Source organism: Propithecus coquereli, unplaced genomic scaffold (assembly GCF_000956105.1).
Source record: "Propithecus coquereli isolate 6110/MARCELLA unplaced genomic scaffold, Pcoq_1.0 Scaffold188, whole genome shotgun sequence".
Classification (NCBI taxonomy): domain Eukaryota; kingdom Metazoa; phylum Chordata; class Mammalia; order Primates; family Indriidae; genus Propithecus; species Propithecus coquereli.
Window position 1 is genome coordinate 4,889,271 of NW_012143634.1, and position 14,800 is coordinate 4,904,070.

At 43.8% G+C, this 14,800-nt stretch overlaps 1 pseudogene; it reads right to left on the bottom strand.

Moving 5' to 3' along the window:
* Nucleotides 1-34: 34 nt before the first annotated feature.
* Nucleotides 35-14,800, bottom strand: part of LOC105809038 — a 19,960-nt pseudogene continuing 5,194 nt past the window's right edge.

The window sequence follows — 14,800 nt, forward strand, 5'->3', positions numbered from 1 at the left end:
GAAGTCCCTGTCCCCAGGGGCAGGCCTGCCCTACTTAGATGGCAGCAGCGGGCGGCACTCTCTTTGTGACCACCAGTATTGGAGGCAGCCTGGTACCCTTCACTCCAACCCTTGGCCCAGTGAAGCCTCCACGGCCCCAGCGCAGGCCAGAGGCTGAAGCACGGCCATAGAGCCGGCCTGTCTGCACCCACAGCCCTTGTCTGCAGCTTGTCGGATCAGCCTTGCCTTCGACCTTCTCCAGGCCAGTGGGCCTGGCTCTGGCACCGGAATCCCACTGAGGAAGACCACCTCTACCTGTGAAATCAAACATTTCTCCCAAGCGGAAAGTAAGGAGTAACCAGAGACTCTCAGGGGAGAAAAGAAAGAGTCCATCCACCAGCTAGTACCACTGACGCCAACTGGGGAAACAAGTAGCCCTTGTTATTATCAAAACCTTGCTCCAGGAAAAAAAAAAAAAAAGCAAGGGCGAGAGGGCTTGTTACAAGAAATGCAAATGGCAGACATGCCCCTGAGGAGAAACTCTGAACAGGACCCTGTTAACCAAAGACCAAGATAGGAGAAGGGCCCCTCCTTTCAGAGCCAGCCCCAGTCACTTGGGTGGGGGCTGCTGGCACAGTTTTGCGCCCAGGCTGGCTGGCGGTCAGAATGCAGTCAGCGTCCATAGAAGGGGCAGGAGGAGGAAGGAGGGGTGTGCTAAGTGAGCCTGTAAAATAGAGGTGGCCCAGGATGCATCACTTTGCCTCTGCAGAGGTGAAAAGTCCTCATGGTTCTTTGTCATTTTTGCTACATTGGTTTGGGAGCAGCCAGCAGGGACTTAACAAGGGGCCTCTAATTAAAGGAAAAGACAAAATGCCCCTTCTGGGTTCGTGGCCAGATGTTCAGTGGCCTCCCATGGGCACTCTCAGAAGGAGCTTGGATACTAAACCAGATTCTTCCTATTTCTTTACCCCAGACCCCTGCTTCACACGCATGCACACACCACAAGGAGACAAGACCACTGCACAGAGGTGGAGGGCACGGACATGCTTAGCTGACACCGAATGAAACAAAGCAAGGTGTCCCATCTCGGTTGCTTTGAGACAGACAGACATACTCCCCGCAGAGACCTGGACGGGAAATCCGAGATCTCCTCGTTCCACGCCTTTATTTACAGATGAGGAAACTGCAACATGAAGTGTCCTTATCCTTAGTGTGGGTTCCCCCAGAACTGAGACAAAGCTGTGGCTGTAGGGACTTTATTTGGGAAGTGACTGGGGGAAGCGCCAGCAGGAGAGCAGGGAAGGTAGAAATAAAGAGCATTGTCCAGCAAGTTACCACTGTGGGCAAATGGGCCTTTATATCTTGCAGAACATACATCCAAGTGATCTCAGCTGCGGGGCAAGGAGCTGGGCATTGATCCACCAATTCCCACCCTTGGTGGAGGGCTACTCCCTGGGAGATGAGGGGCTAATTCTCCAGCAGTCTCTCGCTACCAGGCAAAGTGATATAGAATTAAAACTTCTTTCCAGGGTCATCTCTTATAATAAAATGGGGGAGGAGGCAGAATTCTTATGAAAGCTGTGAGTAGCTAAGCTTCCTCACCTTGGAATTGGTAAAGAAGCGCCAATGACCAAGGTGACATGGTTCGGGGAGGGGTGCTGGGACTTCTGCCCAGTGCAGAGCTGCCCTGGGATGGGCAGTGGGTTTTCATCTTGCTCTGATGGGGGAGGCTGGCCCTCAGGGCCTCCATAGCTGGCGACTACTGGAAGCTTTGCCTGCTGTTTGGAAGACATAGATTTGCCCTCCAGCCTTTCTGCACTGTAGTCACAATTCACAGACACCCCAAACCTGGATGTCTGGTCCTGGAGTATTTGCTCCTTTCTTTCCCCACCTCTCCACCTGCTGACATCTCAACCTTCCAGCCAGGCTTAGCACAAGCACTACCACCTCTAAGAAATGAGTCCCTTCCCAGCACCCTCCATCTTCACTTGCAGGCATCTGCGTCAAAGGTCACAGTGTTTGGATGGATGGCTTCCTTGGAGGGGCTGTGTGTGATCCAGGTCTGCACCCCCACACCGCCTAGCTGGCACAGGGCAGGAGGGAGTTATTGAGGCCAAAGGACATGCCTACCCAGAACCACAGGATTCCCTGTCCAACAGGTTCTGAACCCACTTCTCTTGGTCCAGACTCCTGAAGGTAGACTGTGTCATCGATGTGCACACTCAAGAGGTGACCCCTTAAGGGGCAGCCATTTACAGAGATGTAGACAGAGCTTGGACATGAGGAATGTGTGAGAAAGGTCCCTCGTGGTGTAAGATGGATTGATCCAGTCTGGGAAGAGAGGGAAGCCACGCCTCGGCCTTGAGCTGGAGCCACTCTCTGTGCCACCATATTCCAGCCTAGAACGATGAGGAATACAAGAATCCCAAACTTGAACTTCGCCTTCCATATTGCTATGGAGGTATATCTGTCAAAGTAAGAAGATATTTAACAGTTCGTTAGCTTGATTTATAACTTTTAAATATTTAGACATATGGTACGTGGCCCTCCGTGTGAACTCTTGCCCCAGGTCCCACAAATGTTAGGGACAAGCCTGTGTTTGGCACACAGGCAGAGGTGCACAAAAAATGTTTACTGAAGGGACTTGAAGCCCATGTGAGAATTTGTGAGAGAGCCATAGAAAGCATGCTGGGGTGAGTGACAGCCTTGGCCCCTCTCTAGTCCTGCCTTTTTCTCTGACTTAGTGGATGGTCTCCGGACAGGCACCGTCATTTGCTGTGCCTGACACAGTACTTGAAACATACTCAGTAACCTGGTCCGGACCCCTCGTTCTTCCAGTGAGGCCCAGAAAGGTTAAATGACCCGTTCCTGAGGGTGACAGGTGAAGGTGGAGCTGGGACCAGGTCCTCCAGTCCCTGGGTTTTTCTGGGACCTAGCCAGACAGGGACATACACAGCCCCTGTGGCCACCCCGTCTGCCAGCATCGGGAGAACAGGATGGAGTGGCAGTGGCAGGTAGCCACTCCACTTCTTGCCAGGCACCTCTCAACTACCTTGGCTGAACCCATTCTGTGGCTAAAGCACCCAACTCCCTTGTTCTTTATGCGCAAACCATCCTCTTCCCCCTTCGTTTCATGTCCAGCCTTCCAATCCAAACCCCAGCTCCGTGGGGGCTGGTTAGATCAGCTTGGGCTCAGGGGCCTCGTTTCTGGAATTGGAGGGAGGAGAGAGGGAGGAAAGAGGGAGGAGACAGTGTCCTCATTCCGCTGACTCCGGTGTAGTGACGTCGCCCCAGCTGCAGGCCGGGACGCAGTCTGCGTGCGGGCTCGCGCCCCCCGCAGTGCCCCGTGGCGCAGGGCGCGCCGCCACAGTGCAGGAGGCGCAGTAGGCAGCGAGTCACAGGTCTGGACGGTTCAGCCCCAGCCCCTCCCTCCCCGGGCTTAGGAGAACTCGTTTAGCTCGCTAGCCCCGGTTGGCAACCACGTGTGACGCAGTACTTTCTTTTTCCCCCTTAAGGTCACGTCCTTGCGAAACCTCCGCAGCCTCTGCCGGTAACCACCGCCCCAGCCCCAACCCGGGGGCGAGAGGGCGGGGCCGCTGGACGCCCAGCCCCGCCCCCGGACAGCTCCGCCCCGCCCGGCGCGGCCGCCAGAGGGCGCCGAGGCTCCGGAGCCGGGGTGGGGCGGTCCGGGCCTCAGTCCGCTCCCAGGCTGGCGGCAGCACCCGCGCCAGCTCGACGGGGGCAGGGGCTGGGAAAGTCCCAAGGCGTGTCTGGGCCGGAAACGTTAGTCACGCACCTGGAGTCACAGAATGTCCTGCTGGAAGGGATGCCAGGGCGGGGCCTAACTTGCCAAAGGTCGCACCCTGGAAAGGGTCTCCCAGTGCCCTGCCCTCCTGACCTGGCTGGGTAGCTCTGATGGTGGATGATACCCTGTTTGTCACCTGTAAATGAAAGGTTAGCTCAGGATCCTTTCCTGCCATCCTACTCAACAAATGCAGCCCAAAGACACACCTCCTCGGAGCCTCTTCTGAAATCATCGCCCTTAACATTGCATCCAAAGTGGGTCTCCTTTCATTTCCCACTATGGTTGGCCCTTGGACAACATGGGTTTGAACTATACGCGGACTTTTTTCAATAAAGGTTACACCATGTGCCAGCCTCTCCTGCCTCCCCGTCCACCCCTTCCACTCCCTCGACCTCTTCCGCCTCTGCCACCTCTGAGCCAGCAAGACCACCCTCCTCTTCCTTCTCCTCCTCAGCCTGCTCAACATGAAGACCTCGAGGATGAAGAACTTTATGATGATCCACTTCCACCTAATGAATAGTAAATATCTTTTCTCTTCCTTATGATTTCTTAATAACATTTTCTTTTCTCTGGCTTACTATATTGTAAGAATATAGCATATAATACATATAATATACAAAATATCTGTTAATCATTTATGGTATCAGTAAGGCTTCCGGTCAACAGTAGGCTATGAGTAGTTAAGTTTTGGGGGAGTGAAAAGTTATACGTAAATATTCAACTACATGGAGATTGGCACCCTAACCCCTGCGTTGTTTCAAGGATCAATTATGAAAGGAACCAGATCTTCTCAAAGACTGTTTCCAGGTCGGAAGCAGACAAAGTACAGCACAATCCTGGAACATCTTATTTCAGAATTCAAGCCATCAAAGATTCTTGGGTCCATGGAAAGCTGAGTGGTTTCACTGGCCAAAAGTGGGACAAGCATCAATAAGAATAGTGACTGTAATGAATTGAAATGCATCAAATAAATATGTTTTTAAATCCATGAGTTTATAATGATATTTTTTAAAAAATCCTCATCAGTAGACTTTGAAGGTTGCTAAGGCATTATTCTGGAAAGTGCTAACTAAAGGGAAAGAATCACACATTTATCTTGCCTTTCCTGTATAGACTATATTTCAGGGTAACCAAATACAGTAGTTGACGAGGGAAAGCTTTTCCTTACAAAAAAAAAAATCACAGCTAATAAATGCAGCAGTAATAGAATGAGAAAATCATCATTATGTTGCGATGACATCTTGGATCCTTCCAATAAATCTTAACATGCCTCCAAATGGTACAACATTATATGTTCCTGATGCGATGCCATGCAACAGAAAGCACACAGCACCACTACTGAAGTGTTCATGCCAAAAACAAAACAAAACAAAAAGAACCCGAAGCTAATTGAGCCTCCAGATCTAACTACCATTTAAAGAAATGTGAGGGATGGAGAAACATGTTAAAAGACACCAAAGATACAATCAGCTAAATATAGACTGGAAAATTCTACAGGGCAAACGATCCAGTTTTCCAACAAATTAAGGGAATGGGGGAGAGAGGGAGGGAGATCTGTTAAGTAAAAAAGACTTGCAATCAATGCAATTTTTGGACAATTTTGAAACAATCAATAGAAACGAAACACACAATGATTATTAGATAACATTAAAGAATTGGTTTTCTGTTGGGTGTGATAATGACATTATGATTCTGTTTTTAAAGCTCTTATCCATTAGGAAAAAGCACAGAAATATTTATGGTGAAATGATATGATTCTGGGATTTACTTTCAAATACTCCAACAAAATGAGCAGCAGGGGAGAATTGAAACAAGAATAACACGAAACAGAAACTGGATGATGAACACATGGGGAGTCTCTCTGCTTTTGTGTATGTTTGAAATTTTTCATAGTAGTTTTTAAAGAGTATGCCCCTCATTTAGCCCCTTTCAGATATATAACTAAATATATTTGGTGCAAAGAAAATTTTCTATTTCTTCTCTGCATTTTCTCCCACGCATTTCTATCAACTTTCCTATATTTCCTTCATCTGAAAGTGAAAACAACCTGTAAAAAGTGGCATCATTAGCAATCATCCCTTCCATTTTTCATCTAGAAGAGTTTCATACGTAACCCAGAATTCAAAATGGTTAAAGAGGAAACAGAGAATCAAAACTTCTGAGTTGTATGGCCCATTTGATTCCTTGAGGGTTTATTGTTTTGCTTTTCTTGATTGTTTGTTTGTTGAGATAACCTTAGGAGGTAGCTTATAATAAACAATTTCTTATGGACCCCAAAATGTGCTATTTGGGGCCCAGAAGGCTAAAGTGTCAAGGTATGAATAAATTTGTGTTCTTCATTTAAAGCCTGTGATTTAGGTTCAGCTCATTGCTGAGCTGTGAGGAGGCAGCTTTATTCTGCTCAAACCCTTCCCCCAACAGGCACCTTCTCCTAGCGTTTCATTTTCCTCTTTTGTAAAATGGAGCTGTTTTACTTCTTCCTAATTAAAGCCTGTGGAAGCACTTTTAAAGAAGATCCTAAGATGTATGATGCTAGAGAAGTGAAAACTATCATTAATATATTTTAATCATCACATTAAATACCCACAGACACACCCACCTCTTCGCCATTCAGGCAGATTTTTACAAAGGGGTAATTAACAGTGATGATGTCATAACCATCGCTGCTTTCATCCTGAAAGCTGTAAAGTTTCCACATACTTACTAACTCCTGATTAGGCTTAAAACATACTAAATAAGTACAAACTCCCCATATCTGAGTGAAAGCGTGCTGGAGAACTATTTTTTCTTTGTGAGTACAGTAAATGAACATTAAAAGTGACCATCCTTTAGGTAAGCCTACCAAAAACCCAGACGGCAGAAGTAATAAAAATAAAACAAAATGCTGAGGTTGCATGTTTGGAAAATCAACATGACTGCCTCCAAAAAGACTCCCAGAGATCTGTGCCTGCTTTTTAAGTTCTCACCAGGAGATGAGGAGCTACAAGATTCCTGTCTCCTGGCACCTGGAAAGGGATGACGGGCAACTTTCCAGCCATTAAATGCCAAGCCCTCTGGAAAATAGCTGACCAGCACATCGACAATACTGACTTCAGCTACAGTAATGCAGCTCTTTGAAATTTGAATACAATGGGCTTAAATCCCCTTGTGGTGGGAAACCCTGCGCCCTTTTCCAGAATCTACAGGGATTTGCCCGGGATTGTGTGATGGGACAGGACAACCTTACGTTTCACCCGGTGACTTCCGGTTCTCATTTCCAGCTTGCTCAGAATTCTCTGTCACCCACATTTCACCTCTTGTTTTCTCTCCACTCCATGTTAACCCTGACATGTAATGAAGTTCCCTTTCCTTGATTTGCCCCAAAACACTGCTCACCAAGTTTGCTGTGAACGTCTAGCAGACTTTCAATGAGGATTTGGAGGCAGCAACGGGGTGCTACCTCACAGAAGAGCACCGAGGAGAGTTTAAAACAGAATAGTAGATAGCCGTCAGCCATCCTTGCCCATCTCTTCCACTGGGCTCCCCCTCCAGCCACTCTGCAAGGCCGTCTACCCCTCCTTCACCTCCTTCGTTCCTCTCCCTAGCTCCCTGGCCCCAAATACCCCAATTTTTCATTCTTTTCTTATGCTAAGCAGTCTAGCACTCTCTTTGCTTCATCCCCACATCCCCCCCAGCCCTGCTGTCTTTCTACAACCACAATGGCCCATCAGTTTGCTTTTCTAACAAAGACAGTTCTCCCCCAAGAATTCTGCATCATTCAGGAATTCTTTGGGCAGCAATTGATAGAAAAAAAAAAACATGGAATGATGGCTTAAGTTAGCAGCTCGCAAGCTTTTTTGGTCTCGGGACTCCTTTAGGCTCTTCAAAATTACTGAAGAGCCCAAAGAGATTTTGTTTGTGAGGGTTATAGCTATTAATATTTACTGTATTAGAAGTTCAAACAGAAAAATTTTAAATATGTATTCATTAATTCATTTAAAAATAGCTTTAGGAATCCCATTATACGTCAATAGAAATGATACATTTTTATGAAAAATTTTCCAAAATAGAAATAAATTGGTGAGAAGAATGACATTGTTTTACCTTTTTGCAAATCTTTCATGTCTGACTTAATAGAAGACAGCTGGATTTTCTATCTGCTTCTCCCATAGACTGAAGAGATATCAAACATCATATAGCCTCTGGAAAACTCTACTGTACACTTCTGAGAGAATGAGGATGAAAAGGCAAATAATGTCTTAATATTATTATTACGAAAATTGTCTTGTCCTTGTGGGACCCCTTAAAGCTGAAGTCCCCAACCCCCAGGCTGCGGCCCAGTACTGGTCCATGGCCTATTAGGAACCAGGCAGCGCATCACTACCTAAGCTCTGCCTCCCACCCCCACCCCCAGTCTGTGGAAAAAAATTATCTTCCTTAGAACTTAGGAACCGGGCCACACAGCAGGAGGTAAGCAGTGGGCAAGTGAGGGAAGCTTCATCTGTATTTACAGCTGCTCCCCATCACTCGCATCACTGCCTGAGCTCCACCTACCCCCACATCCATGGAAAAATTGTCTCCCGTAAAACCAATCCGTGGTGCCAAAAAGATTGGGGACCACTGCCTTAAAGGGTCTTAGGGATCCCCAGAGATCTCCAGAATATACTTGGAGAACCACTATCTTAAAACGTAATGATATTTATTATTCACTTAATAAGTGGTTTGAGGTAGATGGGCTCTGGGTTGGTCCAACAGGTAACAATGTCACCCATTCCTCTACCACTGCATGTCGGCTTCTTGTCTTCATGCGTGTTGCAAGATGGCAGCCACAGCTCCAGACATGACATCTTTGAAGTGTATATTCAAAGGAAGAAGGAAGAGGGTATATCCAGGGAGGCCATAACCTTTTCTTCATCTCTCTGTTTCCTACCAGGTAGAGAATCTTTTTTCCAGAGGCACTCTAGCAGACTTCTTGAACCTTATTGGCCCTGAAGGGTCATAAGGCTACTCTTTTAACAGCAAGGGAAGATTGGAAGGCAAGTTTCTGGCAAAGGGGAACGAGATGGCTATGATAGGCTGAAACCAAGCCCCCTTCATGCCCTAGGGCTAGGTGCATGGTTGCCCAAACAAAACCAGGGTTCTGTTAGCCATGTAAATGGGGGATTGGCTGTGTAGTAAGCAAAAATCAGCGTTAGCATCTTAAACTAATAAATATTTCTCCTGCTACATCTTTATCCACAATAAGGAAGCAGAATGTGAGATTGACCATTGGCAGAAGCTCAAACATGAGGCTTGGATTTCTAGTAAAAATTGTCACATGGGAATTGCTGGTCAACTTGATCCACCAAGTAGGGTGAAAGTGCAGAAAAGCGTTGTCATTTTTCAAACATTAAAATGAGTATTAAATTGAATGCCAAAATCCTTCATCATGTAGATTCCCAAGGCCATCTCTAAGGTCATTTTATAAATATCCTATCAGAAATGAGCTCTCGGCCGGGCGCGGTGGCTCATGCCTGTAATCCTAGCTCTCTGGGAGGCCGAGGCAGGCGGATTGTTCGAGCTCAGGAGTTCCAAACCAGCCTGAGCAAGAGCGAGACCCCGTCTCTACTAAAAATAGAAAGAAATTAATTGGACAACTAAAAATACATAGAAAAAAATTAGCCGGGCATGGTGGCGCATGCCTGTAGTCCCAGCTACTTGGGAGGCTTGAGCCCAGGAGTTTGAGGTTGCTGTGAGCTAGGATGATGCCACGGCACTCTAGCCCGGGCAACACAGTGAGACTCTGTTTCAAAAAAAAAAAGAAATGAGCTCTCTGTGGTTTCCTTAGATGTAAGATTTTCATGGAAACAACTCCACCACTAAAGATTATCATAAAGATTAAAGAAATATAATTTCACTTAAGTGGATTATCAAGCAAAGCTATGACTCCACATAATTGCAGTGCAGTGGGTGTCCAAAGGTGATGAGCCACAAATTTGGAGATGCTCAATCTTTCAGGAAACATTCATTGAGCAGGCTTGGCATATATAAATAAGAATACTATTATTTGCAACTTATCTAATTCCAAAAGGGATTCCAGTATAGCATACAACACAAAAATAAAATAAAATAAATTGGGTATCTACAATAAGCTTTTTCTAAAACAAATTTTTCTAACCAAAGTGAAAAGATTGGATGGGAAGGAAAACAGGACAGGAAAAACAGGACGAAGCCTGGGTTAGTGTCTAAAATTCATGACATAAGGTTATATACTATTTTCAGAGATGTCAAAGAACAAAATTTCAACAAATTGAATTTTAAAGATCTAATTGGATTTTATTAGTGATACCTTAATTGGGTAGTATCCAATCTACGAAATAAAAGGAGCTCCACCAGCCGTGACAGACTGATCAGCTTTTGTAAGGCAGACCCAAAAGAAAAAAAGAAACAGTACAGTGCAAAAATCAGATTGGTTAGCATCACATTACTTTCCTTGTATGGGTATGGGCAGAAGGGATGTCTTAGTCCATTTCGTGCTGCTGTAACAGATACCTGTGCTATGGTTTGAATGTTTATCCCCTCCAAAACTCCTGTTGAAACTTAATCCCCATTGTGGCAGTATTAAGAGGTGGAGCCTTTAAGAGGTGTTAATCCATTCATGGATTAATAGATTAATGGGTTAAAGGAGTAATGGGTTATCGTGGAAGTGGGTTAGTTATCACAAGAGTGGATCTGTTATAAAAGCCAGTTTGGCTGTCAGTGCTCCTCTCACCCTGTGATGCCTTCCACCATGTTATAACACAGCACGAGGCCCTCATCAGAAAACAATCAGATGCAGTCCCCTCAACCTTGGACTTCCCAGCCTCCAGAACTATGAGAAATAAATTTCTGTTCTTTATAAATTACGCAGTCTCAGTTGTTCTGTTATAGCAGCAGAAAACAAAGACAATTTGAGACTGGGTAATTTACAAAGAACAGAAATTTATTTCTTACAGTTCTGGAGGCTGGGTAGTCCAAGATCAAGGCACTGGCATCTGGTGAGGGCTTTCTTGCTGGGTCCTCACGTGGCAGAAGGCAGAAGGTCAAGAGAGGGACAAACTCTGTGTCCTCATATGGCAAAGAGCAGAAAAGAGTGAACCCACTCCCACAAGCCCTTTTTATAAAGGCATTAATCCATTCATGAAGGCGGAGCCCTCATAACCTAAATACCTCCCATTAGGCCCCACCTCCCAACACTGTTGCTTCGGGGATTAAGTTTCCAACACATGAGTTTTGAGGAAACACATTCGGGCAATAGCAGGGGACTTCTTTATCATACCAGCTCAGGTTGACTGGGCCTCTTTTGATTGGTTGCTGTGAATCTACTGGGTTGTTTTTTGTTTGTTTGTTTGTTTACTTCCGAAAACTGGCTAGTTTAGAGGTTTGGCTATCATCTCTGCTGATTTTTTAGAAGATCAGATCTTACAAGTAAAGACAGCTTAGGTTTTGGTTTGGTGATTTGGAAACAGCATGAGTGATTCCATTTTGAATTGGTTCTACTGGAGCCTAGTGCAGGAACTCAGTCCAAATCAATGGCCTCCTATAAATTTGATTTAACAGAGGTGACTTTCAAATTTGATACTTAACTGCCAGCAACCAATTAAAAGATGGAAAGGCAATCAATTACACAATTCCACTGTTACTAAGGAAAATTTTCTCTCCCAGGCCCACATGCATACATACATAGAGGCACTGTGATAGTTTTAAAAATCAAAAACCTTCAAACCCATCTCTACAATAAATAAAGAGTTAAATAGGACTACTTATTACAGTCTTCAACATTGGTGGAAGGCATAATGCCAAGGCAGATTTCTATAAATGTCATGCTACAAATGCCCACCTTATTGTGGCACAGGTACACAGCTCTTCAATGCTCTGGCTTACACCCAAAAGTAGAATTTTGAGACAATAGAGGTCTGAAAACAGCAAGATTCAAATGAGAGATCAGTATATTCTAACATTAACAAAGGACAAGTTTGATGAGAAAAAGTAAAATAAATCAGAAAATATTTTGAGAAGTAATTGGTACAGGTTGAGTTTCAATACAAATGGCTAGCAACCATAGATGATTGTGGGGGCTGGGAGAGGCAGAGAAACAGAGAACAAAGTGTTAGAAACTAGACTTTTAACATCCCCACATGAGAATTCATAGTATCCTAGGTTAATAATAGAAGTCAATACTAGAATGAAACAGTTGTGTAAAAGCCTGATATATTGAAAATGTTAAAAAAAGATTAGTTAATGTTATATTCTGAAATAATTCAAAAGGAAACAAAAGGTTTAAAGTACCCTACATAAACTGAAAGGGAGAGAACAAATAAAACTTAAAATCAACCTAAAAGAAAATAGGGTATGGTAAAATTTCACCAATTAAAGCATTAAATGTAAACAGGCTGAACTCTCCTATAAAAAGAAGGCAGCTTACTGACTGTTATCAAAACAAAATCTAATAATTTGTTCCTACAAGAGACACACAAACCAGAAACATCATCAACAGAGTAGCAGTGTTAGAGGATATTCCTAAGAAAAGCTTGGATTGCTATCTTGGTAGCAGATAAAGCAGATGTCATAGCAAAAGGCAGTACAATAAATAAGGTCATTACTTAATGGTCAAACGTACATTAAATTATGAAAATCAAAAAATACTAAATGTGAGTGTTACAAAAACCATTTCAACAAGTCCATAAAAGAAAATGGACAAAACGGCAAGAATAAATAAAGACAAATATTATTTTAATTGGAACCCTCAATATTCCACTCTGAAAAAAATAGAGAAAAAATAAATTGGAAAATACTATATGATTGAATAATTCATTCAATAAAATTTTTCTCAGGGCTCACTAGTTTCCATGCCTGTGCTACATGCTAGAAGATAATTCCATAAATAATATGAATTTAACAGACATATGGAGAGATTAGAGACAGGACAAAATATAGAGTCTCTTTTCAAGTGTACATAGATCATACCATCTGCAAACGAACTTTTAAAAAACTAAGATCTTATATTAGACAACAAAGATTTATTCTTTCACTAGTTTAGCACACGTTAACCAGTTTATTCAACGTATAAGGCTATTTGGTATTTACAGAAAGACAGAAATACCATCCACCAAATGGTCAACGCACGAGGCAATAAAACTTTAAAAAATAAAAGCAAAAAAGATGCAAACCTCACAGGAATGTTTTGAAACATTTAAACACTCTCTTTGGTAGTTCTTGGGTTACACAGGAAATCCAGAACACATGTAGTGGACATCTGTTATTCTGTCTAGCCCCACCTCTTTCCCCTTCTTCTGGTAACAGAAGCCATCTCTTTCTTTGGGGAACTTCCCCTCCCCCACTCAACATGACTCCGGCGGAACTATCAATCCCCTTGGTTCTGTGATGAGGAAGTGACCCAGATGGCCAGAGTAACCCGTTCTTCTGAAGACAGTGATTGTCCTAGAATGGGCATGTGACCCAAGCAGGCCAATTAGAGCCTTTTTCAAAGACTGATATGGGAAAAGACAAGTCAGTAAAGTCTCCAAGATTCTGAGGGTTACTATCTTGGTAGCAGATAAAGCAGATGTCATAGCAAAAGGTAGTACAATAAATAAATAAGGTCATTACTTAATGGTCAGACGTATATTAAATTATGAAAATCAAAAAATACTGAATGTGTTACAAAAACCATTTCAACAAGTCCATAAAAGAAAATGGACAAAATGGCAAGAAGACATAAGGAGAAATATTATTTTAATTGGAGCCCTTAATATTCCACTTCTGGAAAAAATAGACAAAAAATAAATTGGAAAATACTATATGACTGAAGGAAGACTGGTGACCATCTCAATTACCACGTGAAGAGAGTCTACCTGAGATAGAAACCCACACAAAGAAAAGAACCAAGATAAGAGAGTGAAAGGGCCAGAGTCCTAATAACTCCAGTCCCCTGGATTCAGTTGCGCCTAAAGTTAGATCCAGTTCCTAGAGCTAAGAATTTCTCCCCCCTTTTTAAAAAATTGTGGTAAAATATATGAAACATAAAAATTACCATTTTAATCCTTTTATAAGAGTCCAATTCAGTGGCATTAGGTACACTCACACTGTTGTGCATTCATCACCACTTTCCTTCTCCAGAACTCTTCTGTCATCTCACACTGCAACTCTGATACTGACTGGCAGGGGACATACCAGGATCACCCCCACGTGGTTTTCCCAGGGCAAGGTTTATCCAGATGTGCTGACCCCTGCGATTGTCCCAAACATGGAAAACTCGACTGCACAATTTGTGGTAGTGGGGGACTATGTTCGTGCTCACCCTTGACTTTAAAAAATAAAAATGAAAAATAAATTAAAAAAACAAAAAAAAACCCCAAAAGCCCAAAAAACTGAAACCCTGTACCCATTAAACAATAATTCCCCATTCATCCCTCTCCCCAAGAAATTCCCTTTTGTGCTTAAACTATTTTGAGTTAGATTTCTGTTCCTTGTAATCAAAAGAGCCAACTAATACAACTTTGTGAGAGAATATTTTTGAGCTTTTATATTTGCGTTTATTCTTCATTTAACTTTTAAAACACTACTATATTGGCCGGGTGCGGTGGCTCACGCCTATAATCCTAGCAGTTTGGGAGGCCGAGGCAGGAGGATTGCTTGAGTTCAGGAGTTCGAGATCAGCCTGAGCAAGAGTGAGACCCCACCTCTACTAAAATTAGAAAAATTAGCCGGGTATCATGGTGTGCACCTGTAGTCCCAGCTACTCGCGAGGCTGAGGCAGGAGGATCGCTTGAGCCCAGGAGTTGGAGGTTGCTGTGAGCTAGGCTGACACCACGGCACTCAGGGCAACGGAGTGAGACTCTGTCTCTAAATAAATAAATAGATAGATAGATAAAACACTACCATAGTTGAATATTAATACAAAAACAACAGCAAGTAGTAAGCATGTTATGATTACAGTCCTTCACTCATTCACTGCTGCACATAAAATGCCAGCAGTGAGTGTCATTCACTGGCCCCATTAAGAGGTTTGACACTGGC